Source organism: Crotalus tigris, unplaced genomic scaffold, assembly GCF_016545835.1.
Source record: "Crotalus tigris isolate CLP2741 ecotype Arizona unplaced genomic scaffold, ASM1654583v1 scf7180000017742.2353718, whole genome shotgun sequence".
Taxonomy (NCBI): domain Eukaryota; kingdom Metazoa; phylum Chordata; class Lepidosauria; order Squamata; family Viperidae; genus Crotalus; species Crotalus tigris.
Window position 1 is genome coordinate 1445165 of NW_024096609.1, and position 27918 is coordinate 1473082.

Sequence of the window (27918 nt, forward strand, 5' to 3'; positions counted from 1 at the left end):
TAATAATAATAATAATAATAATAATAATAATAATAATAATAATAATAATAATAATAATAATAATCTATACTCGGACATGCATTTTTTATTTCATTGCCAAATAAACAATGGCACAATGATGTTGCTTTTATCATCTCCAGGATAGTTATTTTTTAAAAAGTATATTTTTTTAAAGAATAAAAGTTTCAATCCATCAGCCCTAGAATGAAAATGGCACCAATCATATTTGATACCACAGTGTATCATTCCCTTATTGCTCTCTCCTTGTGCACTTTAGAAGCAGTTCAGTCCCCAAATGTTACTGAGGTTTAATGAAAACTTCCAAACGGAGATTTGTTGGTGTTGACAATGCTTTCCCCTTGTAATATCTGTCGGGTAGTTCAGTCTGTTCTTCCTTTGTCTTATTCTGTTTTAGCTTTTTTTTTATAAAAAAAATACAAGGACATAGAGGAATGTTCTGACATTCTGTATTATTATTTATCAGAAGTAATTTATGCTTTCAATTCAGCAAGCTGGATCCAGGTTTTATTCTGCCAGTGTGGGCACCAAATGTGATCTTTACCAGTTCCTTCTGTCTTTATGACCCCCAGGACCTTTTCTTCTGGAAGGATCTACAACATTGTGCTGAAGTTTCCTGAAAAACAAAGATGATTGCACAAGAAGGAACACACATAGGCACACACACACAGAGAGACACACACACACAAACACACTTTTCATTTTGGCAGGGTTCCTCTACTGGATCAGAAGCCTTATAGGGCAAAGTAAGGTTTTCTATTTGTAGGAAGCTTTGTGTAACCAACAAAATCTTCACAAATTCATTTATAGATAAAACATCTTAAGAACTAAACTCCACTTTTCTTTTTAAGCTATACTAGGTATATCATTACTCCCAAAAAAATTTCTCACCAGATTTTCCAGCAGAAACCAAGGGCTAATTTTTCATAATTTCTAAAAGTCTATGTTTCACTTTTTTTATATAGTGTATCTTATACATTGATCCTCATATTTCTTTCCAAATAAACTGTGGATTCAACTTGGAACCCACCTATTAGCTGGTTCAATCATTGGATCTAATCCATTGTTTTATTTATGTTTTATTTTCATTTTTTATGTATCTAAAAATAAAAAAATGGCTTACACATGATCATCTTATTCTTAGAGAGAGGTGAGAAACATTGCAAAATGTTTATTGGTCTAGGCGCTGTACTGATACCAGAACAGGTGCATCTGTTCACCCAAAGAAACAGATGGAGTGATTTTCTACATTGTACAAGAGGATGTTTGCTTGCATAATTGGATTTGCACTTCCTTTCCCAACAAACTCCTAAAATCTTCTCCAAAGGGGGTTTATCTAGAGCATATTTGGATAGCACAGGGGAGGACTTAAAAAAGCACAGAGAATCTCTTCCCAACACGTTACTCATGGGAATATTTCTGCCAATGGAAACGTATTGCTGATCTTCCTCTTTTCCTTTACATGCAGGCTCACCAACGCACCCATCAAATAAAATGAATTTATGCAAGGAAGTGGGAAGCACTGTATCCATGCCAATTGCCTCTAATTCTTCAAAAAAGTATACACAGTTAACATTTACAAAAATCCTCATAATTAAACTTCTCCCAAGTATGGAAAGCACATCAAACAAGTAAACATAGGCATAGCCAAGAAACAAGAATAAATTAGGAAGTTAATTAGCCTTAAAATCTCCCCCCCCCACTGAAAACAAACAAAGAAAACCTTAAACAGCTTCTCTAAAACCAAAATATCAAACTTGTCCAACTGTCATGTTTTGATCAGTCTCCAAAAGCATCAGGAAAAAAATGCCTAGTGTTAAGACAAACTCATGAAAGCATCTAAGTTGTTATCATTTTTTTTGTTAATATTATTTATATAGTGACATAAAAGATGCTATAAGAAAACAGCATTCAAGTAGCCTCATCTCTTTTTATTCTTTCCCTTTTTTTTCTTCTTTTTTCTTCCAACTAGTAACTATTACTTAAACATTTTTATATTCTGCTTTAAACTTCTTTAATTATTGCTCATTTCTATTTGAATAATTTTCATTAGTATGTATTAAGCAATTCCTCTTTTTTTTCCCCAAACCCAGGATTATAAACATTTTAGCTTGTCTGTGTTTCCCTTATGTTGATTTTTTACCCAGAAAAGCAACCAAAACCCTTGATTACTTTCATTAACTGAAATGAACGGTTTGTGGTGCATAACTGTTAGTACCTCATTGTCTGCATAGCATTTCAAATTGTGTTCATCTCTTTGAATTTTGATCCTAATTATCTGCTTGGTTTGTTGTTTTTGTTTTGGATCTTGCTGGTCAAAACATTTAGGGGGATAACAAACAATAAAGAACAGAGTACAGATCTTGTCTTTTCCCTTTGCTTATTGAATTGCAGAGAGTGTTCCATTCACTATCTTCTTTGCTCTTTGCTATTGGTATCTATTCTCCACCCACGTTTTTAATTTTTCTCTAGGATTAATTTTATTTAAGACTGGCTGTAAGAAAAGTCCATTCCAAATTATCAAAAGCTTTTTCCACATCCAGGAAGATTTACATCTACTTTCCATTTTCTTAATAATGATGGATTCTTGTGGATTTATAATAAAACTGTGGTTTATTTATGGAACATCACCAGTCTGATTTATGTGTATAAACTTCCTCATTTCTTCATCTAATATAGTTGTGAATATCTTCAGTAAAGGAATTGGTCTATATGACTGTTTTCTTCAGCTCATTCACTTCCTTGTATGTTGTCATCATAGAGGACTCATCTCACATCTTTGTTTATTGTTTTCATTGTAATTTCTAAGAAGGCGTTACGATTATGATTTTTTTTGCAAAACCTGTTTATAATAATGCATGTTTTTCTTGCAATTTTGCCTATCTTTGGAGATATATGCTTGCAGTTGGGTATCTTGGGGCCTGCTTTTCACCAGTGATTGCTGCTCATAGAATAGAATAATAGAATAGAATAACTTTATTGTCACTTTGAATGTACACTAATCGGCATACATTAAAATGAAATTTCATTGCCTACAGCTCTCAAAGGGTCACCACCTCCGATATACACTACATAAAGATGACAAAAATAAATCAATAAATACAGAGTTATGCATATACCCACATATATTGTATGACACAGAGAAACAGTCTAGTTCGGGTTATGTATACATGTGCATGGCGAGAAAAACGAATCATCCAGTTAGATTTAGGATGAAGGGCTCCCTTTGAATCCCTGTTCTGGCAGAGGGCAGTTCTTTAAATCCACAATTTGTCTACAAGGATGGTTCTATGCTTCGTCTGCCCTCCCTGCTTTCGAATGGCATTCCTCTCATACTTAGGCTGTCACTACCCTATTAAGATTCAAGAAAGACATTAAAACGTGGCTCTTCCAAGTCTTTGGCAGACCAATATGACTGAGTTCCCTCCCTCAGTAAGACTGTTGGTTAACATTGGCTTGGCTTTGTTAGCTGTTGTTGGGAGGATAAGCTGCTTAGAGTTAGTCAAGAGTGAAGCAGCATATGAGCATAAATAAATAAATAAGTGCCAAAATACATTAAAAAGCTAGTGCAAACTTTAAAAAAAATTCTCAGATTCAGTGAACTGCTTCTTATAGTTCTAGACAAATAAGAAACCCCAAAATCTCTGACCCTCCCTGTAAAAGTAACATGATCAGATGTACTTGTTAGCTAGTCCTTTTCATCTCCCTTTTACCACCCCCACCCCCGCCACACAAACACAAAGAGCATACAACCACAATGTTGTAAGGTCAGGTAATTTGCTAGCCTAAAACTGGAGCTCCTTAAAGTTGTAAGACAAACAATGAGGCAGCACTTTTGTCCAGTTTTATTTTCTTGTTGCGCCTCCTGAGCACAGGAACGAAGAGAAGACTGCAGGAAAAACTGCCTAGCACAGGAGCTAATACTTCTGGCAGCGGGAAGCGCTTTCTTTGCAATCAAGTCCTGACTGAAACAAACAGAGTGGACAATCCCTAGAGATGTTTCAGAATGAAAGGTTGTTGTGTGTCAATTTTCATTAAGAAGAGTCAGAGTTGAGGGGAGACGAGCCCAACTTAGATTAATTTAAGTAGGGCTCACCTGGGAATTGAGAAATCTCTTCTAATTTGGGAGCTGCAGTGGCAGCATTAAGTAAGCATTCTGTGATGGCCATTGCTTTATTTACAAGAACTTTCCATCACCACCAGGGATGAGCAAGGTAATCTTGAGTACCTATCAGACTACGGCATCTTAAGCACTGAAGTTAGTCTAAGCAGATTTTTAGAGAATGTTTAGGATTAATCTAGGCTGGGGAATTCCATTTAATTTGTTCAATTTAGATGCTTATGACTCCAAATGACTCTGAGGGGCTCACAGTCTAACACCTCCCCCCCAAATACAGTACAATTCAAAAAACAAAAGCCAAAACACAGATAAGGTAAAAAACAAAATAATAAATAAGCAAAAAACACCAGATGCCAACCACTATGTTCAGACTGTTTATATTTCTATATATTTTGCTACCTTATCTGACTTCTTTTTGAATGAAGTATATAATGACATACATGAATTGTGACTATTTGCAAAGTTTGTTTGGAACACCAAAACCTTCTGGAAAGGTCCATTTGTGGTGATGTCACCAATTCAAGATTTATCTTCCTCCTAACTGAGTATAAAGATAATCTAAAATCATTGCCAAGGAAGACAGTTCTTGCTCAATATGGAAGCATGTTGGGCATATCAGAGACTTGACCTGATTCTGGCAATTTACAGCCCAGAATGAGGTTTCACTGGAGATTTTCAAGAAGAGGTTAGCAATCATTTGTCCAGAATTGACAAACTGACAAACTTGAACAATGGGCCCTATCCAACAAGTTTCAGTGTGGAGAAAAGCAAAGTTTTACATGTAGGCTAGAAAAATCAAACGTACAAGTACAGATTGGGTGAGACTTGGCTTAAAAACAGCAACTGTGAGAGGGACCTTGGAGTTCTGGTGGACAATCACTTGACTATGAGCCAGCAGTGTGCAGCAGCAACCAAAAAAGCTAATACAATCCTGGTTTGTATAAACAGAAGCATAGAATCAACATCACGCAAAGTATTAGTACTGCTTTATAAAACCTTAGTAAGACCACACCTGGAATACTGCAGCCAATTTTGGTCACCATATCACAAAAAAGATGTTGCAAATTTGGAAAAAAATTCAGAGAAAAGCAACTAAGATGATCAATGGCCTGGAGACTGAAATATACCAAAAATGGCTGTGGGACTTGGGTTTGGCTAGTCTAATGAAAAGAAGAAATAGGGAAGACATGATAGCAGTATTCCAGTATTTGAGGGGTTACCATAAAGAAGAGGGGGTCAAACTATTCTCCAAAGCACCAGAGTGAAGGATGAGAAACAATGGTTGGAAACTGATCAAAGAGAGAAGCAACCTGGAATTAAGGAGAAACTTCCTGACAGTGAGGACAATTAACCAGCCTCCAAAAATCATGGGGGCTCCATCATTGGAGATTGTTAAGAAGAGACTAGACAGTCACTGTTCTGAGATGGAATAGGTTCTCCTGCTTGAGCAGGAGGCTGGACTAGAAGACCTCCAAGGTTCTTTCCAGATTCTATTCTATTCTATTCTATTCTATTCTATTCTATTCTATTCTATTCTATTCTATTCTATTCTATTCTATTCTATTCCATTCTAAAGTCTTACGCAAGAAAAACCAAAAGTACAGATATAGATTGGGTGAAACCAAGCTTAATAGCAGTAACTGTGAGAAGGATCTTGGAGTCTTAGTGGACAATCAATTAAATATGAGCCAACAGTGTGCTGTGGCAGCCAAAAAAAGCCAATGCAATCCTAAATTGCATTAATAGAGGTATTCAATCAAGATCATGTGAGGTACTAATACCACTCTATAAAGCCTTAGTAAGATCTGGAATACATCTAGAATACTGCAACCAATTTTGGTCTACACACTATAAAAAAGATGTTGAGACTCTAGAAAAAGTGCAGAGAAGAGCAACAAAGATGATTAGGGGACTGGAGGCTAAAACATATGAAGAACTGCTACAGGAACTGGGCATGGCTAGGCTAGTCTAGTGAAGAGAAGGACCAGGGGAGGCATGATAGCAGTCTTCCAATATTTGAGGGGCTGTCACAGAGAGGAGGGGATCAGCTATTTTCCAAAGGCCAGACAATGAATGGATGGAAACTGTTCAAGGAGAGATTCAACCTTGAAATAAGGAAAACTCTTCTGACAGTGAGAACAATCAGCCAGGAACAGTTTGACTTCAAATGTTGTAGGAGTTTCATCGCTGAAAGCTTTCAAGAAGACACTGGACTGCCATCTATCAGAAATGATGCAGGGTCTTCTGCTTGGGTGGGTGGGGTTGGACTAGATGACCTACACCTCTCTTCCAACTTTGTTATATTCTGATACACAAAGGAATAGTATAAGGTCTCCTGTTTGAGCAGGAGATTGAACTAGAAGATCTCCAAGATTCCTTCTAACCCTGTTATTCTATATTCTATCTCCTGGATAGTTAAGATAATTTGGTGAAGTTCTTCAGTGGAGCCAGATGAGTAGTATTCCAAAGTATTTGGAGATAGGATCCAAAAGCAGTAGCAGTTTTAAAGTAACTACAAGCCGCCTTTTGGGCAACATACTCAAATGCATTAGAAGTAAAGAACGAGTAACTGCTTTGGGCCTTACAGAACTATACAGTGAAGTGAAGTTCCTCAGACAAAGGAGTGGAGTTGTCTGACTTAGAGGCAGCCCAACTCCCCTCTACTTTGTGCAAGGCCAGTATAAAGTTATTGCAGTGACTGTCTTGCTCGTGTTAATATTTATTGCTATTAGGGATCAGCTCAGAGCAGAAAATCATTCAGGAGGAAGGTGAGTGTTCTGCAAGCTAAGTGCACAATACTGACTGCAGAAATAGAAATTGGAAAGAGTTAAAGACTTTTGAGTATTCAGATTGTATAAACTGTAATGATTTCCTTGTTAAAAAAGAAAGAAAATCAATGAGGTGCACAGCTAATGGCATCAAAGGGATCCCTCTTGTCAATAACACTTAAGAAACTGACAGCCTCCAGGAGAGTTGCAGATGTGCTTTTCGGAATGTCTTCCATCTGGGATATTCATAGGTAGGACATTCATAGAAGGATTTTGCTGTTCTGCTTCTTCCCTAACCAGAGTTAATTCTCTAATTACACCCCTTCCCCCAAAAAGGATTAGATAAGGCCTTCTAATATAGACCTTCTTAGGCCTGGAGCTCTCATCTCACATGGTATCCTACAAATAAATGTCTTCTTGCATCAATAATTTATCAGGACAATTGGGAGAAGGCTTGCATTTTGCAATTAGCTGTGATCTGTGTTGATTTCACCCTTTGCCCTGTGGTCCAGCTGGTCATTTTGACTCAACACCTCTGAAGGCCAACTGGCAGCATTTCAGAAGCTAAAAACATCACATCTATTAGGAAATAGCAAAGGAAGGAAATCATCATCATCTTCTTCTTCTTCTTCTTCCTCTTCCCTATTCATATCATAAAGTATCAGTTGCCTTCAGCTTATATAGACAGGTGACACAATTTTGTGCAAAGAAAAGATAGGAGGAATTCTGATTTGCTCCGAAATACATTGGAATTGATGCCAGGTTAATAGGCAAGGGAAAGTAGATAGTCATATCTAGCTTTATTTTTGAAACCCTTATACACAATATTTTTAGTGATTGTAGAGCAGCAAGCTCACATTTGAACAGGGTATGTTTCTGAAGTTGTCATGATTTGAAAACCAGTATGAATTTGCTCAGCTCATGTTATTTTGTTGTCTTACAAACAGAGCATCATTCCCCCCCCCCAAAAAAAATTCATTCTTGTTTAGAAAGTAAAGCAGTATCCTATATATGCCCAATCAGTGACCAGACTGATCAAGCTATTTTGTAGAAGCACATGTCAAAAAGACAAACATCATCTTCATACTTTACTTCAGTGTCTGGTAACATATTACCAATACACTCAAATTGAACACAATAGGGAACAAACAGCTTCCATACAAAATGAGCCTATGTATGTACCTAAAGAGAAAGACCAAAGAAATCATGTCACTTTTAGAAGAAAACAACCCAGAGCAAAGTCCCTGCTATCTAACCTAGCCCACCCCAATGAAGCCCCTCTGAAACTGAACAATTGCTTTCATAGCCTCCCCTTGGAAGACAATATGCAGACACCCACAAAAAAGCATTCATCAGTAGTTTATAAAAAAGAGGCACAATCCAGCATTCCTGCAACAGGAAGAAAAATATTCCAGACTTCCCTAAGGAAAAAAGGGTGAATATTGATGATAGCAGATTCAGTTCTTAGGAGAACAGAAACTATAGTCTGCAGACCAGGCAATCAATCTAAGGGAGATGTATTGTCTCCCTGAAGCAAAAATCAAAGATATAACTGAGTACCTTACTAAAATAATCAACCTCACAGATTACTACCCCTTTCTTCTCCAATACATAGGGACCAATGACGCAACAATGAATCTGAAAACAATAACATTATGAACAGCTAGGGAAGAAAGTTAAAGAATTAGGAGCACAAGTGGTGTTTTCATCTATACTTCCAACATCCAATGAGGGAACAAAGGATTTTAGAAACAAACTACTGTCTTAAAAATTGGTGTCATCAACAGAACTTTATCTTCCTAGACCATGGTCTGCACTTACCTACATGAAGAGCTACTACCAAGGGATGGACTGCACCTCACAAGAACTAGAAAGAGTATAGTCCAAAAACAACTGTCTCATCTTATCAAAAGGGCTTTAAACTAAAATTGAGGGGAAAGCAGAGCCAATTAGAACCTAATTCCAAGCAAAAATGGCTATATAACCAATCACATAAGGAGGTAGGGAGTAAAGAGAAAGAAGAAATATAAAAGAAAAACATAATGAAGTAAAGAGTGATGGGAAGGATGGAAATCCCAGTTACAAAATAAGAGATATAAGAAACATATCCCAAACCCATAAAGGATTCAAATGCCTATACACTAATGCTCAAAGTTTAGGGAACAACCAGGGTGAACCTGAAGTATTAGTACATGAATGCAGATATGATATAGTTGCCATTACTGAAACTTGGTGGGATGAAACTCATGACCGGAATGTACTGATGGAAGGATGCAAACTATAAAAAAAAAACAAATCTAACAAAAGAGGAGGTGGGGTTGCATTATATATAAAAGATCACTGCATCTCTATAGAAATACACAAAATCAAGGAAGAAAACCTCCTAGAATCCATATGGGTTAATATAAAAGGAAAAAAGAATGACCCTGTTACAGGGTCATCCAAAAGGTAGAGAAGGGAATTGGAGGAAAAGCTATACTGGACCTAATTCTTACTGATTGAAAAGAAGTGATAGACGGAGTTGAAGTTGCCGGAACTTTGGGTGAGAGTGACCACATCATATTGGAATTCAATATAATGTAAACACGAGCAATAGAATATAATCCAACCAGTGTCTTAAACTTTAAAAGAGTTGATTTTAACAAACTCAGAGAGACTCTATGAAAAATTCCATGGATAAAAATCCAAAAGGGGAAAACAACTCAAGAAGTCCAACACAATACCACTGAAAACGAAAAACAAGAAATCCAAGAAGAAACCAGCATGGTTTCACAAAGATCACTTTGATAAACCTTAAAGACAAAAAGGATAAGTACAAAAAATGGAAAGAGGGAACATAACTAAGGCAGAATATCAACAGATAGCCCGAATCTGCAAAGATGAAGTCAGGAAAGTAAAGGCTCAGAATAAAGAAAGACTTGCAACAAAAGCCAGAGATAATAATAAAAAAAAGTTTCTTTCAACATAAAAAAAGGTCAAGGAAACAGTCGATCCACTAAAGAGAGAAGATGGTAAGGAAGTAACAGGCAGTAGAGAGAAAACAGAACTGCTTAACTCAGAGCTTGTAGATTGATTTCCAAAAGTTTAATTACTAGGCTAGGTAACATCTTCAGTGGAGTTTAGAGGACGTCATAGTCAGTCTTCTTCTGTTTATAAGGGCTTCATGTGGTCAGTAGGTCTTGTGAAGGGTCAGGTGTGGGTGTGTCAAGTGAGGGTCTTATAATGGGTCTTGTGATGGGTGAAGTGTGAGTCATCAGTGAGAGTCTAGTGATGGGTCTTGTGATGGGAAAGTTACATCAGGTCAAGATCATTGGAAGGTGAAGTCCTGGTTTGGGGGGGGCTTGTGTGGGTTGGTTGAGGGTCAGTGCTGTCTCTGGCTGGCTGTGCACTTGATTTGGATTCTGAGGGGTTCATAGGCTGGTTGTAGGTCAATGTGTCTGTTGAGGGAATTGCTTGTGGAGTGCCAGGCTTCAATGAACTTACGAGCGTGGCAGGGGGTGGTGTGGCCGATGATTTTAGTGTTGCTCCAATCAAACTGGTGCTGTTTGGTGTCGGTGTGTAGAAATTAAGGATTTGGGATCATGGTGTTTGATTACCATCCGGTGTTTGTGGATTCTGGTTTTTAATTGGCACGATGTTTGTTCCACATAAAATTGGTTGCAATTGTTACAGTTGATTTTGTAGATTACATTGTTTCTTTAATCCTTTGGTATCTTGTTTCTATATAAATCCTGGCGGAATGTGACTGTGGGTTTGTGGGCTATTGTTATTCCTAGGGGTTGGAGAATTCTGGCTGTCATTTCTGACACCCTTCTTGTGTATGGAAGAAAGAAACAATATAATTAAACTGATCCAGGCCAAGTAGATAAAATAAAGTTGGGAGGTTCTAAAGAGAATCTAAACATTTGAACACCATATTTTATATTATGCATAGTATCTGTGCTGATTCTAACAACAAGGCTTGGATTTTTATGGTTCGTTCTGGCCTTATACCTTTTCATCTTGTTTTGGTATGTAAGTTGCTCATTGGGGGGGGGGAGGCTTGTTTTCTGGTCTTGACAGAAATCATGATTTTTAGCTAGCTTGTGGATTCTAAGAAGTGTCACCTGTTACTTGTAATCCACATTCCTCAGTCTTTTAATGTCTCCCTTTTGAGCCGTTTGTGTAGCCAAATAGAAGAATGCATATAGAAGGCACATAGAATAAAAGGATATTATACACCAGAAGAATGTGTACCGAGAAAATAAGGTATAGCTATTGTATATAAAAAAATATAAGCCTATGTTTTATATTAGTGCTCGGTTTTGTTGTTCAGTTTTAAAAGAGATGTACTGTACTTCATGTTAATTGTGGCATACACATTTATATCACAAGACAAGCAGTAGTGCTAGGGAAAGGACTATGTCATAGCCATTTGTGAAAGAAATTTTCAAGATTGAAGTATTTTCACAAAGCTATCGGCTTCCAAATTTGCATTAGCAACCATCACAAACTATATTCCCACTTTCCTAATGTAGTGTAGCGGGGTTGTCTGAGTGTGTTTGCAGGAGCTCGGTGGGAAGGGAGAGATTGAAACAGCTGCTGCTGGCTTTGAGTGTGGCCGGCGTGGAAGGATAGAAAAAGGAAAGGAAAGAGAAGGGACGGGGTGGCTGTTGCAGTTCGCCAGGTGAAGGTAAAGGGACTGAAAGTTTTATTTGCTTTTCTTCGTAACGAGGATATTTTAAACAGAGGCTAGAGAGAGGGGAGATGGAGTTTTATTGCTTTCCTTCGTAAGGAGGGTATCTCAAATGGAGGAGAGGGAGAGAGTGGAGTTTCTACTATCATCTGGAGCTGGGGTTTTCTTCCATCCCACTTGACTCTGAATGATTACTGAGGAATCTTTTATTCTGGCTGCTACAACGGCCTTGGGCTGTTGGATATCATCATAGCGTTGACTATCATGACTGGTTATTTTCATTCCTGGAAGACCCTCCTTGACGACAAGAGCCTGCTACCTACAAATTCTGCATGAGCTCCGTGTCAATGCTGCAAATACTGTATATTTTTGCTTTGACAATATGCAGATCTGTCTGGTATGTTTAGAGTTAATGCAGAGCAGAAAATGGTGGAGGGAAAAGAAACAAGTGGATCTTTGCCCTCCAAGTTAATTGGAAGATGTGAATCATGACCCCAAAATAGGGGAGGGGAAATGCCTGGAATGTTATGTGCAAAGGAAGGGAAATTCAGATCTTAGCATTCCACCATGCTGTGCTGACATCTCTGTAATACTAATAAAGGCTTTTTAGGTTAAAAAAAATGCCTGAAAGTTCTTTGAAGTGTTTCGTTAATCAGACACATGACATCATGATAAGATCTGAATTTCTGACTGGACACTTCAGCTGGAAGAGACATCTTATCAACCCCTAGAGAACACTACTACAGGGCTTGACAAAGGGGGCTGGGGCTGGGAGGGCCTGGTTTTTTGCGACCTCTGAGGAGGTAACGCTACATGTGGGGGCTCGTCTGGGATTTCTTGACTGACCCCTCCCCTTAGTAAGGAAGTGTTAGTCTTGTGTAGGGATATGAGCCAGGAGAACAATATGGACACTAATGTGGCCACCAGGTGGTGTGGGGAGCAGAATAGTGAAGTAAGGACAAGTGTAGTAATTAAGGTCCCTGGTGATGTCTGGTCAGAGGAGTGAGTTTTACAGACGTTAAGGGGTTTTGTCCCAGACCAGAGGGTATATGTGATAGATATGAGGGTGGATAAGGATTCTACCCATTTTTATGTACTGCTGGAATGGAAGGAGAGCGTCCCAGAGTGCTTTCAGGTTCAAAGTTTGAAACTGACAGAAGACGCCAGAGTGGGGGTGATTTTCCCTACTGTATGGGGTATACCTTTGACCAAACCACTAGGCCAGAAGAAAGAGAAGTGCGTTTCCCTATCTACAGGGGTAGCAGAAGTAGGGGCTGCCCAAGTGAGGGGAAATTTGGCTTCTGTCCAAAATCTGATTGGAGGTTATTGTATAGGGGCCAGAAAAGACTTTTAATTTAGTAGTGGATCGGTTCTACTGGCCCGGCATGAAGAAGGAAGTCAGGGACTATTGTAGATCTTGTCTGTGTTGTATTCAGAGAAAAACTCTGCCATCTAAAACTACGCCAATGGGCCATTTTCAGAGTCATGGGCCCTTGGACGTGGTCTGCATCGATTTCCTTTCCTTAGAACTGGATGCCAGTGGACAAGGAAATGTGTTGGTGGTGACTGATCACTTTACCCGTTATGCCCAGGCCTTCCCAATGAAAGACCAGCATGCTGTTACGGTGGCCAAAGTATTAGTGGAGAAATTTTTCATACACTACGGGCTACCTCAATGCATACATTCTGACCAAGGGAGGGATTTTGAAAGTAGGCTGGTCAAGCAACTGCTGGGCTTGTTGGGTATTCAGAAGTCCCGCACCACCCTGTACCACCCGCAAGGTGATTTGCAGCCCGAGAGATTTAACTGCACTCTCTTGGACATGTTGGGAACCCTCACCAAAGTGCAGAAACAGCATTGGACCCAACATATCTCCACCGTCGTGCACACCTATAACAGCACAAGGAGTGACGTCACCGGGTATTTCCCGTACTGGCTAATGTTTGGCAGGGAAGCCCGCCTGCCGGTGCACCTGGCTTTTGGTACCTCAATGGATCAGACCTCTTTTAAGTCTCACCGTAATTATGTGGACAGGTTGAGGAGGAGCTTAAAGGGGGCTTATGAAAAAGCCGCAGAGGCCCCAGGGGTCCAGGAGCAGCGGAACAAGAGAAATTATGATCTGAGAGTGAGGGTCCAGGATTTACTGATGGGGGACCAAGTGCTGTTAAGAAATTTGGGCCCCGCTGGGAGGCACAAATTGGCTGATCGGTGGGGCTCTCAGTTGTATGTGGTTAGCAAAAAACTACTGGGGCTGCCAGTATACCGAATATGATAGGAGGGAGGCACAGGACCTTTGAAAGCATGGCATCAGAACCATCTATTGCCCTTGCACGAGGCAGTACAAGCTACCCAGCCAGTTCCCATAGATGAGCCCTGTGTAGTGGGAAGGGGAGTGGGAACCAGGGCGAAACCCGTCTCGTCTATAGAAAAGGAAGCAGAAGATTCTGAAGAAGAAGAGGGGGGCATAGGTTGGTTATGGTTATCAGCGGATATGGGGAGCATACCCCAGGCTGTGGGTGGTGAGGTGGAGTTAGAACAGCCAGGGCCTGATGATTTGGAATTCGTGCCTAGAGCTTGCGAACAGGAGGGGAACCCCCCAGAGAGTTGAGGCCAGGGATCAGTCTAGGCAATGGTCAGAACAGGACGGATTGTTGCCCCCAGACATTGTAGAGCCAGGGGAATTGTTGGAGGCAGATCAGGCTACTTCATGGGGTCAGCAATCACCAGTGTCAGAGGTGGAGTCACCAGTCCCGGGTACCTCCAGGGGTGGGGGGTCACCAGAGGACGGTGCCCATGATACTGTTGAGTCTAAAGTGCAGAGACCAAGGCGGGTGGTACGCCCGGTGAAGAGGCTAACATATGATGCCCTAGGGCACAGTGTAGAGAAAGAGTGACACCTGCCCCTGATAATATAGACGCTGAGCAGAAAAGTTCCCTATTCTTTGGGGGAACCAAAGAAACTGTTAGGTAGGGGGAGTATGTAGCGGGGCTCTCTGAGAGTGTTTGCAGGAGCTCGGTTGGGAAGGGAGAAATTGACACAGCTGCTGCTGGCTTTGGGTGTGGCCGGCATGAAAGGATAGAAAAAGGGAAGGAAAGAGAAGGGACAGGGTGGCTGTTGCAGTTCGCCAGGTGAAGGTAAAGGGACTGAAAGTTTTATTTGCTTTTCTTTGTAACGAGGATATTTTAAACAGAGGCTAGAGAGAGGAGAGGTAGAGTTTTATTACTTTCCTTCATAAGGAGGGTATCTCAAACGGAAGAGAGGGAGAGAGTGGAGTTTTATTGTTTCCTTTGTAAGGAGGATATCTCAAATGGAGGCAAGAGGGAGTGTGTGGAAAGGAGTTGGCTGAGGCTCCTAGCCTCAGATTTTAACAATAAAGATAAGGGGGGAGGGCTTTGATGCTGAAGCCTGACTGAGGAAGAAGCAATAGAAGGAGAGGAGAGATTGATGGTGGCTAATGTTGCTGCAAAGCCTGGAGGCTATTTGGACTATGACTATTGCTGTTGGTACAGGTTTTGGACATTGTAGGGGAGTTGCCCTGGGGGACGAGCTATTGCTACAGCACACTACCTGTTGTTGTTTCTACTACCAACTGGAGCCGGGGTTTTCCTCCATCCCACTTGACTCTGAACGATCGCTGAGGAATCTTTTATTCCGGCTGCTACAACGGCCTTGGGCTGTTGGATATCATCATAGCATTGACTATCGTGACTGGTTATTTTCATTCCTGGAAGCCCCTCCTTGATGACAAGAGCCTGCTACCTACAAATTCTGCATGGGCTCCAGCTGGAAGAGACATCTTATCAACCCCTAGAGAATACTACTGCAGGGTTTGACAAAGGGGGCTGGGGCTGGGAGGGCCTGGTTTTTGGCGGCCTCTGAGGAGGTAACGCTACAGTAGCAATCTTAATGTCCTGCCAAAAAGTTATGTATATAATTTCCCTTGGTAATTTCCTTCCTCTGCAGCTTTTTTGCAACAAATAGTAGACAAATTAGCTGTTTCTGCACAATTCATTTACTAAATCATATACTTTTTCAGATGAGATAAAATTTGCTTTGATATATTGTGGTAATATTATGATTTACATACAGTGCCAATCCTTTCAAGTGATTGAGTAGGCTGCATCTGCCTAAAGGATGGACAATTTGAGTAACTAACTTCTTTGGGGAGATGAGCTTTAAAGTATGCAAGGAGGACTAATAATATTTCCAGCAGAAAAATGAGCCTAATGAAATCTGCAACATTTCCCCGGCAGTCTAGGAACATTCTCCTATTACTGGAGAAATGTCCAAATCTGTAAATCACCCAAATTAAATACTAAACCATACCTAATTGTGGTATAGGCAATGAAAAATTGGTCTGATGATGAATAAAATAGTGATGGCTTGATAATAGTGACATAAATATTACCCCAGTTTCCTCCACATTTTCCAAGGTAAAAATCTAAAGTTTTCAGGTCCTAGAAGAAATTTGTTTCTCCTTCCCATCCCTTCATCTCTGGTAAAAGTCAGAAATTCATAAAACACAATGACCGCTAAAACATTATCATTATCTTATACTGAAGCCAGCAAACTACCCTGAACTTCATTGGAATCAAGATTTATTTATAATCTATCAAAATTTAAAGCCACCCATCTCCCTCTCAGATGGACTCTATGCAATAAAATAGGAAAAACATAAAAAACACTACATAAACTTTCAAAGAGGCAAGCAATGTTAAAAAAAATAGTTAAAAGGTTGTGGGGGGAGGATTTTCAAGGCAGTAGCCAGGCCCATGGCTGGGTGCTCTTCTCGTCATCTGACACAAGGCAAATGAACCATGTTTCTACACTTTTCCAGAAGGCCACTGAGGATCTGTTTCACATCTGGGAGAGAGGAATCTTCCATAGGGCAGGGGCAATGGCAGAGAAGGCTCTCTCTACACTCCACCAGTCAGAATTCTTTAGCTGACCATGGTCTTCAACATATGTTCCTTGCCTGATCAAGTGGGAAGGGCTGATGTAAAGGTATGAAGAGGGTTCTGTAGGTAACCTGGCCCCATGCCATGTACGGCCTTAAAGGTCATAACTAACACCTTGAACTGGACCTGGAAGCAGACTAGTATCGAGTGCAGCTGAGGTGTCACATGCACCTTTCTTTTGGCACCCAGAATTGCCCATGTGGCCTCATTCTGTACCAGCTGAAGCTTCCAGATACTTTTCAAGAGTACCCCCATGTAGACCCATATAGAGGCTCCATGTAGATTTATTTTTGGATACCCAGTGATTGAGAAATATATCTATCTTTCCAGTTCTTTATTTAGGGGTAGGGATTGGGTCATTAATCAGTTGTTATGCATACTGATAAGCTAATAACATTAACAAGCAACAGAGCTCCTTTATTCTGCATACTAATCCATACCTCCATTTTAAGAAAAAGTCATGGCTTCATTGGTTTTGCAAACCACTACAGTTAATAAAGTTGAGTATTTTGTTTTCTTACCTGTCATATTTATACATTTTACCTGTGAAAATCATAGCACTAGAACAAATAATTTCAAATTTTAATGAAACATTGAGTGTGTCATAGTTTTATATCTATCTATATTTTCTTTTCCATAAAGACATAAAACTCTAATTGACACAATCCAGCTTGTATTAGTTGGCTCATGTGGCCATCAAACATCATTGCAAAGTTGTGAGGATGATTTTGGGATGGTGGACTGGTAATAGAAAATTTGGGGAGTTTATTGGCTCAATTGTAAAGACTCCCCGAGATTCTTTACAATTTTAGTTCAATATTAAAATTCAAAACTGAGAGTGAAAGACTGTTTCCCCCCAAATAAACTAGCTGCAGAAGAGTCAGTAAGATTTCTTAAAGGGTCAGGAGTCAGAAGGTAATGGTTACAAAGAAGACCATTGTGAATGACCTACAAATAACACTGTAGGAGCATAATCAACCATTTATAATCACCGGTGGCAAGATGGGTGGGTGGGGAATCAATTTGCTGATGGCATAACTACAACCTAATTTGGAAAGTTTGTTAGAAAAAAGGATGTTGACTAGTGCAAGAAACTAAACAGTCTGTTATTAACAGACCAAAGCAATTGGGCTTCTGGTTCTGCCCTTAAGCAATTACTCTCTTATAGCCTTGTCGATTTTACTCTAAATAAAGTTTTCCTGTGATTGAATTACAGGAACTACATAGGCATGGGAGCTATCCTCTATATTGCATGGAATATAATCACATCTGCTGATGGGAAGGGGCAGAAATCTGGAGAGGGAATGTGGATACAATGAACTTCTGGCTCTCAGAAAAGAAACTAGTTTCCTGGAGATCATGATAGTTGACCTGGAGAGGGTAAGCCAGAAAGAAGGGTGTTTAGATGAGTCTGTCAAGTAGCCGTCCCATTCTTGGACTGATAGTCACTTTGCTATTTTGAGGAAGGGAGAAAACGTTTTAAGGAAATAGGGAAATAGATTAATATATATATATTTAAATGAAACATACCTTGATGTAATTCTTTTGTGATGTTGGTGTGCTTTCCAGAGCAAGGAAGGATAGAGAGTGATTCATAAACGTATGTAGGAAAATTGATTTGTGATAGTCATTTTGACTCTCCAGTGATTTGTCTGTTGAAAAGAGTGCTAATAATAAATAGGCTGATAGATTGTACATTAGGATAGCTAATTGTGTTGTCCTGAATTTAAAATGAAGGTTTCAGGATAAGATGCTAAACATCCAGGGATATCCAAGGTTGAATTCTCTTAAATGTTTCCCTGTTCGATATGCAAAAGAGAAGAGGTTTCAGTTCATGGGTAGGTTAGTGGCATCAAGAGATAAGATATAGATTTGCTAGTTCATGGAGGGTGTTTACAAGAAGAATAATCTTTATTGAGTCCAAGTGTGACCTAAGTGCTAGTGCTTAAAATTCATTAGAACATACAACAATCGTTCAAATAACTTCTAAGAAAAAACTGAGTGAAGTTGGGGAGCATCTTTCAGCTCAACCTGTCTCTAAGGAAGGGGGCTGTAAATATTCACAGTTCACAGAAATTATAACAAAAAAGTGTATAGTACAATAATATTGCTTAGCCTGGTGCCTAACACTAATGCATAAGTGTTCCTATACAGTGGTAGAGGCCTCTTGGCCAGATTAAATAAACTGGAATGTCCCTCAAAATACAAGTTATGATGGACAAAATATAACTAATATCCAAAGAGAAATGTATTTTAAAAGATTTAAATAAAATTAAAAAATAAAACATTCTTGTAACTCATGACGAAAAGACTGAGAATGAACTTTGAATGAATAAAACCACCAGGAAGGCAATAACAGGAGGTTTTAAAATACAGTAAGTGGTTCTGGTTATGTTTACATATATTTGGTAAATGTTACAGTATATGAGTCATACCTGTTTAGAAAATGCTAACATCCTAACTTTGGAAGGGAATGCTAACATCCTAACTTTGGAAGGTATTCCCAAAGTCTTCTTCCTAATCTTCATCCACCTAATCTCCAGAAGAAAGTGGATCAGAAACATGTCCTTCCAGATTAAATGTACAGGATGAGCAGACTCTGCTTGCAGACGACAGTTCCAAAGGTGAAGTCAAAAAATCCCTAGCACTTTGAGTGGTATAAGAAAGCCTGCTAAGAACCAATGTAGCCCCTGCAAACAGTTATAATTCTGCAGCAATTCCCTTCAGCAGCCAGCTGAATTTGCACCGCCTTCAATTTTCAAATAGTCTTCAGAAGCAGCCCCAAGTAGATCTCTTTGCAGTAAACCAAAAGTGAGGGCATAAGAACATGAGCAACCAATCCCAGAGCATGCTATTCCACAAAAGGTTTTTTCTGGGGCACCAGTAAAATTTTTATAACTGGCCATACGTTCTACTTAATATCAACCAGGACACTCTATTTTTTTATGGTTTTAAGCCCTGATGCATTCAGGTAAACACCATACACATCTGTGGAACTTCTGTTTTATATCTGCTGATTGTTTTTTAAATAATGCTGTATATACTGCTCTTTATTAGGATAGATTTATGGCATTTTCACATGAAAACATCAGCATTTGGAGCATCTCAACTTTCCAAAATTGACACAGTGATTCTTTGGTTTCTTTTGTTTAGAAAGTAAAGGCCAAGCTGATAGACTCTATAATGCTAGCTAGGGTGAAGCCCAGAAATTTGTTTGCAGTTCAAAATTGTTTATTTGCTGTGAACATCCTGATTGTGATGCACTTCTTCACTAGAAAGGTCACCTTTGGAATAATAGCAGCTGGTTGAGTTTCAAAGCAGCACAACTAAGCTACAGCACAGTATTCCTGCTTTATTAAAGTTAAATCACTGTATGCTTGGCTTTCAGATTTCACCCTCTCAATAAAAGTGTGGCAATGCCGTTGACCTAAGGAGGAACTAGCAGGGTACTTAATATTCTTGGGTGCTAACACTGCCTTGTCTTCACAACAGTGTTTCAAAAGCTTCATCAACCTTTACTTGTTTTTATATATATATTTTTCATAATAAAGCATGAAGGGAGTCACTGCTGCAGCAGCTGTCTCCTGATGTTAAATCCCAGTAGGTGGAGTCTCAGGAATGTAGTGTAGGGAGCTCAGTTCTGCTATCCTCTTCATATTCCAGACATCCATTTGCAAAGTGGGTCTTATGAGCCTATGGATGTCAAATCTGCTCAAGGCTTTTCATTTTACATCACTACAGGTGATATTCTAGAATTGTAGAGACTGTGCATTCTAAAGATTGATTTCTTTCTGCATGTCAACTACACTTGTTAAGAATTTCTGCTGTTCTAGGTGATGGGCAAAACTGTCCATACATTCCAGCATTATGCAACAAGTTTGCTTCTGTTGCATTGAGTATGCTAATCAGAGATCTCTAGCAGCTCATAGCACCCTTTCTTCTTCCTTTTCCAGCCTGCTTGCCTAGCTTTGCCTCTATCTTATTTTGTAATTTAAAAAGGGCTTAGAATAAGCGTCAGGTTACTTATCAGTGAGGTAAAAGGAGAAGCAAGATCGCAGAGTAGAAAAAGGAAGTGCTTCTGTGATAAGATGCAGCTTGACAGACAGAGCATAGAAACAGATGCCACAAGCTGCAGATATAACGGGATATATAAATATTGAGACCTGCTTGAATAAATGGAGGCATCCTCTCCCATAAATATATTTGCTACAGCCTCGGCCACATCAGTGGATTTTCAGCATCAGTGGTTAGATCTGTTTGATTTTAGAATCTGAAAAAGATGTTTTGCTTTGGGATTTTAATCAGTCAAGTTTTATTTTCCAGAACACATAGTTCTTAACAAGTATTTGAGATACTCATTCAAGTCTGTGTGACCGAACAGAAACTTGATGAAGTTATACAGGCAGTCCACCCTATGCTCCCTCAGATTTCTCTCTCTCTAGGGAAACAAAAATATCTTCCTTTCTCTGTTACATCTTTATCAAAAGAATGTTAACCACATGGCTCCAGGAGCACCAAGGTTGGAAAATAACACCTCCAAATGTCTTATTTCTCATTTTCTTCAGATTGCCTGCCAAAAAAACCCTGTGTGATGTAAAAAAAGATCTGAATTGGACTCCAGCTAGCTGTCCACAGGAGAGAAGAGTAGAGTCACACTTTTTATTTGTCTTAAGTTTTGTTAGAATATTTGACTGCTGTTTGTTCAAATAAGATTTTCATGTGTTAGTAAGCATGTTCACATTTCTGCAAGTCATGGAATAATGGGCAAGTTGCAAAAAGACAGATTCCCATTGAATATTGAGAGTGGGAAGCCCACTTTCATATAGGGCTTCATTGCTATTTTCTGAATCAGGGTAATGTGGCTGCACATAACTGTCTTCCTTAGGCATTTAGGGCTAGGGTGAACCATTTGCCTTTCAACGGCAGATTTGTATGGAAAATAAAATTTCCTTCTGAAGTGACCATTCAAATATTTGAGGCCACCTTATTGTTCCATTCTCAGAAGAAAATTTTACTCTTTCTACTAAAGTAGAATTTGTCTAATACTACAAGAAGGTACTTTAATATAATGAAGGGGTTTCCTCAGAATTAAAGGCTAACAACAGCACTGAAAAGCAATGACGATTCCTAAGGTAACACTACTCATGTTTACCCCAGAGTAAAGTATTTAATTTATTTATTTAAAAATATTTATATAGCCACCTATCCTCTAATCACCTTTGTACATCTGTATCAATATTTTAAATAAATAAAATAAGTTAATTAATTAGGAGTAAATCCTACTGAATTAGGCAGTGCATATTTCTGAGTAGAGAAGTAGATGGATTACTACTGTTAGAATACAGTTCAATGTAGCTATCTGTAAAACATTTCTTCTTGTTGCCTGGTTTTTTTTTCTTTTTGGCAGAACATTGAGGAGTTGGTTCATGTAAACCCTTCCATCTTTAAATAATAGCAAGGATATTATTTTTCTGACAGGCATAGTTGATGTGACATAAGGACTTGATTCTGATTCAGCTAAGCATGTGTGCTCAAAACCTTGAACACAAAGATACTTTCATTAGAAAAGAGGGGAAAGCATTACTCACTGATATGTCAAGAATAAGTTGGGTACTTCACTGCAATTCTGTTGGGCACTTCACTGCAATTCTATGTTTCATTCAGCAAAAACAACTTAAATTGCTTTCTTCCCAACATTTTGCATTATCCTTAAATTCACTCAATGCCCTCAAATAGATGTTTTATTGGCAAAATAGAGATGAGAGAAAAAGTTGGATTTGATTATCACTCTTTCTTTCCATTTAAGTAACAAGCTACCATGATCACTCATCAAACTGTCCCAAGACATTTGAAGCCAACCCAGAAGCATCTTCACTTTTGCCAAACTCAGATTACTGAAAATAATCATGAACCAATCAATGTTTCTTTCAGCTGACAAATTGGAACACAAGGAATGGCATTCAATCAGTGCCCTCTCCCCTGAGCCATCAGAGGTCTCAGCCTGGCAAACTCATTGTCTCACTTCTACTCCATACAAAATGGAAAGAAAAAAAAATTGCTAACACCCAGACTAAACCTATTCATGTTGTGGTTATTTGTCTGATTGCATTCTAATAAGAAGCCACCAAATCACGGGAACTGAAACTGAGCAACTCCTCAAGGTGAGAGTCCTGAAACTGCAAAGGCACATTTGCTCTGTTGTATTTACCTGTCCATGTGAACAGCGATAGGACCATGTGTTGACATGTTTGCAACTTGGCACTTTTCTCAGTAGCTGCAAACATGGCTGATCTTGCAACAATTGGGAGGCGATTAGAAGGAAGGAGAGATACATTCCACACAAATAGGATACTGAAGCTCAGAAGGCAGGTTGACTTCAATTTAGGAGCTGGGGTGAGGAAAACATTCTCATTAGTTGGAATTCAGATTGACCTCAAGTTCCACAGAACTGCAGTATTGGCATTGTTCAAATAAATCTCAGTGGAGCGAAGAAAACTAGCAGGCTTTATGTGATCAAGAGAGCTTCGGAGCCAGTTTCAGACTTCAAGCACAGATTCCTTATGCTGTGTAGTTTTATTGCTGATAATAAATAAAAGATTGAGCTAAAGACTTGCTGACAATAGGTAAATCTTATAAGATTTGCATAAAAGAGACAAGTACATAAGGTTGGCAGTTTATTAATGTCTTGTTAAAAAAAATGGGGCAAAGACTTGCACTTTTCTTTTTATGGTTCTTTAAATTTAAGTCAGATATGAATGGGACAAATGGGATTTTTTTTGTTTGTTTAGGAGAATGTCCTAGAACAGCCTTTCAAATAAACAACATCTTCCTGCAGCTTAGGACAGATGCCATCATTTGTTTCACTTTCTTGTATGAGCCATTTCTTGGAATCATTCATTAGTTTATGACGTTGGTGTAAGACGAGGCACGCATTGTGGTGGCTTCCAGAAGTTTTAGATCAAGCTCCCCCTTCCCCAAGGATGCTGGACTCTATCCCACAGCAAAGATTATTGGGGATAGGGGAGAATTATATAAAGAATGTCAAAATCTATCCCAACCTGCACACATTTCAAAATATAGACCAACTCCCCATTTTTCTGCAACAGCCATATTGGCTAGGAAATTTTAGAAGTTGAAATCCATACATAGAAGTGTAGCCAGGTTGGAGAAGACTATATTAAATGATGTCTAGCCATGATCCATTTTGCACTTCTAGCAGTCATTCTGAATAATCAGATCAAATCAATTCTTTAATCTGATCTTTGACCAACTACTTTGAATAATAGGAGTCCCTCTGCACACCTTTAGCCCAGCATCTTTTTTTTTTTTTTTTTTTGGTTATTCAGTGCCCACTGGAAGAAATCTAGTGGAATACCAAATGAATCCATGCCAGTTACTGGAACTAACAAAAAGACCAGTTTGCAAATACAAATGTAAATTCAAACCTGTTTGCACTTTACTCTGACCTGAGGGGGGGGGGGGAATGCTGTTAAAGAACTACTGTTGAACAGTACCCAGCAAGTGAGAGATCTAAACGGATTGCAAAGTCGCTCAAGATGTGAAACCTCCCTGACTAAAAAACCACAGGTATTTTGTAGAGTTGCGAGGAAGCCTAAAGAAACAGGCAGAATTCATGACCTGCAACTTCTTCCAGGGGATGGAAAAACACTGGAGTGACTGCTTGCTTGCTGGATGCTCCAGCAAAGACATCCACATTGACCTTAACAGGGGAGGAGATATATGAGCAAAGAGGTCAGAGGAAGTCATTTCTGGATTAAGGCAGTGTTCTTGTGTACACACTTCCATTTTATTTCTGCCATTTTCTTTCAGGGTAAACATGGGGCAACTCCAGATATAAATCCTTTCTTCTTACAGCCCTGTTGCAAAATTGAATATGACTTTTGAAATCAATGCTCCACAAAGAAGAAATTTGGTTTTCCAAAGAAGTAGTGATATTTAATTTTACTTGTTCAGCGTGCGACACTTGATTGCATCAAACCAATTTCCAAACAGTTCATTCGCTATCTCACTCCATCCCCTACCCCCCAGAGAGATTTATTGGAATCACCAACCGCTGTTTTTAAAGGTTGGTTTCCATACTGCTTGACAGGGCTTTTTTGGTCATAGAACACACGGAATGGCATTCCGGCACCTTTTTTCAATGGAATTTATGGAACTAAAAAAAGTTCAATCAGACCTTCCAACTTCTTGCAAAAAAAAAAAAAAAACTCACAACGAGTTGGAAGGTCTGAATGAACTTTTTTTAGTCCCACAAACTGTTTCCCTGCAGCAGAAGAGAAAACACGCCAGGAGGAGAAGTGGCAGGAAACAGAAGAGAGAAGGGAGATGTGGGGCAATGCAGGGCAGCAAGCAAGTGCTGTTCTCCGCTCTGCATCCCTGCGCAGAGCTGCTGTGTTCTCCATTTTCCATAAGACAGGGGACAAAGGACTGGCAGAGGGAAGCAGCGGGGGAGGCTTGTGCCACCCAGTTATGGCGCAAGTCATGGTAGAGTTGGCCAAGGACGAGAAGGCAGTGGCTGTGCCTGGGCGGGTGATCTGCGGGGTGAAACTGTTCATTGTCACTCCCCCCTGGCTCCAAAACGGCGGAGGGGGACCAGACCTATCCCGCCCATCCCATCCACCTTAGCATGGCAGTGAGGCCAGTGAAAGGTTGCTGATCAAGGAATGGCCTGGCGGGGGGAGGGGGGCTGAGTTCCGGCATCTTTTTTCTTACAAAAAAAGCACTGCTGCTTGAAGTGTGGAACAGATTAAGATTGGGCACTAATTTCCCTCAATCATCACTTTAAAACAGTGTTCCTGTGCACACACTCTCATTATATTTCTTCCGGAACTTTCAGCAAAGTGTGCTTAGAATGTCACAGTGGATTGTGGCCATAACCAACAGATGTGGTCAGTTCCATCAGGGTGGCAAACTGACTTTAGTGAGACTTAAAAGCAAACTATGTTGTTACAAGAAACCTTTTCCTGGAGACAGTTTCCTGATTTAGGTCTTATTACTTTTAGAACTTTGACTTTGGGCCAGATCCTTGCTGTGCATTTTGGGATTCATCATAGCAATTGCCACATTTGCCCCGGCCTAGCCAAAAATTATCATATCAAGTTCTGTTTCTTTTCCCAAATAGAATAATGGTTGTCTTAATGCACAGTAGACTGTTTGTATGAAATTTTCAAACAGGAAGGCACAATGTCATTAAATATCAGAAGTGAAAAGGCTGCAAAATTTATTATACAGAAAAGGACTTTCACATCATTCCCAATTAATCCCAAATCTTATGGAACAAAAACATTTTTTCTTTCATAAATTGTTTGAGTGGCGATACAGATTCAGTTCAAGTTTATTCTGGAAAGCAAATGGTGCCTTTCAAAAAGAATAATTGGCTGGTTATTCTAGGCTTCATCTAAATCCCTCTCAGAATATTTCCTTTTTTCCTTCTCTTTTTTATTTGTGAATATTTTTATTTTGCTTTTACTGTCAATCAATTTGCCAGCTGCCAATGTTGGAAAAAGCTTGATGAATACATGAATACTAATACTTAATAACAAATTAATACTAATATTACTAATTATGATTAATAGAGCAAATATGCAGTAAGTAACAGATTGTAGTTGCAATGTTTCCTAATATTAGTTGGATACTCAGGAAACTCTGGATCAGGGTTATAATTGTAAATTGCATTACTTAGGTTTGTTCACTTTGATTCAAAAATTTCTCTGTGGAGGGAAAGTGCCTTTTTTAAAACGATCCTTTACAAATAATGATTTGGGATTCATCTGAAGAGGATCCTTGCTTGCTAATAAGATCAAAGCTAGGATACCATTGCCTTGGCATTGCCTTCCTGAAATTTTTTTCAATTAGTTTTATTAAATGTTACAGTTGTACAGATCAAATGTAGTACAAGCTACAACAAATAAAAAATAGAAAAAATAAAGTGCAGAATATAAAAAGAAAGAAAAAGAACAATGTAAATGAAAGAATAGAGAAGAAAAGAAAAGATTACAATATAACAAAAAATAACTATTACCCCTTCATCTCAAAAGGAATTCTCAGATCCTTAAACCCACATCACTCAGTCTGGCATGATAAAGAAAATGTCCATTTCGTGATTGTAGAATAAAGTTAACTATTTTAACCCTGATCAAATAAACCCACTTTATATTCCCTCCTTTTGTTTTTACAATTTTGATCTTTAATCTCTTCAAATAATGTCCTAAATCTTTATGTCTATTCTTTTCACCAAGTCTTTCAAAACTTTAACAGATGTCCTTTGTATACCAATATAAGAAAATTAACCAAGTCATGTTTCCTTTTAATTATTAAAATATCAGCCATTTCATTTGTATATCCAGTATTTCATTTATTTTCCCAAATTATTCTTGTAGCCTGTCACTTTAAGCCCAGGTCTAAATCTTTTTCCATCTTATCCATTAGAACTTGTTCCTCTCCTGCAATATCATTTATACAGAGTCATTCTATGATGGCAGATATTTTTGAAATTAATGTCTGAGGTCATTGTTTATACTTATACACACATAATTTAGTACATTTGATGTTAAGATATTTTGCTCCAAGTCAATTTTTTAAATTCTAGTCTTTACTTCCTTTATCTCCTTCTAGTGTCCACCTTTAAAATCCAGTCTTTTTTTCTTAAAAATCAAAACACAGCCCATATCCTTAGTACATTTATAACTTTTCAGAAATAACAGTCTAATTTTGCCATTTATTACCCAATTTTGCTATGTCCTTTAAGTTACACTTAAAAATTATTTTGTTAAGGATTGAAGGAGACTCACCCAGTGAATGCCATCAGCCTTGTCATTCCAAAGGTTGCTAATGTTTAAAACTAATTGTCGGGCCGTAGGAGAGGCCGTCCGGCTTACTTACCCCAGCGAAGCCTCTACCGCATGGAACGGTGTCCGACCGGCCCGACATCCGGCTGATCGGCGCGCATGTGCAGAAGCCATTCTGACGCCCAGACCGGCCCGACAACCAGCTGGCCGGCGCGCATGCGCAGAAGCCATTCTGACGCCCAGACTGGCCCGACAACCAGCTGGCTGGCGCGCATGCGCGGAAGCCATTCCGATGCTCAGATGGAGATGCCGGAGCCGCACATGCGTAAGGAATACCCTGGACAGCATACCGCATGCGCAGTCGGTAACCCTGACTGTGAGGACATTAAACGGAAGCTGCGTTTATTAATGGAGGCTGGTAGGCTGTAGAAGCATCGGGAAGCGGCCGAAGCGTCGGGAAGCGGCCGCGGCGCCGGGATGCGTTAGGGGGCAGCTACTGCAGGTCATGGTAATCAGATGTATTGCCATATAGGGGCGTTGGGCAGTCCGGATGTGGGTGGTGGCGCATG

At 39.3% G+C, this 27918-nt stretch overlaps 1 protein-coding gene and 1 long non-coding RNA gene across 2 annotated transcripts in view; one reads left to right on the top strand and one right to left on the bottom strand.

Annotated features, from left to right (window-relative positions):
- LOC120306620 (heparan sulfate glucosamine 3-O-sulfotransferase 3A1-like) overlaps window positions 1–27918 on the top strand; it is an 89070-nt gene that overhangs the window by 50992 nt on the left and 10160 nt on the right. The window lies entirely within an intron of this gene.
- On the bottom strand, window positions 39–27649 carry LOC120306621. Its single transcript, XR_005556359.1, has 3 exons — window positions 27353–27649; window positions 22750–22929; window positions 39–634 (listed from the first exon to the last, which is right to left on the bottom strand). It is a non-coding gene; the product is annotated as an uncharacterized LOC120306621 (long non-coding RNA).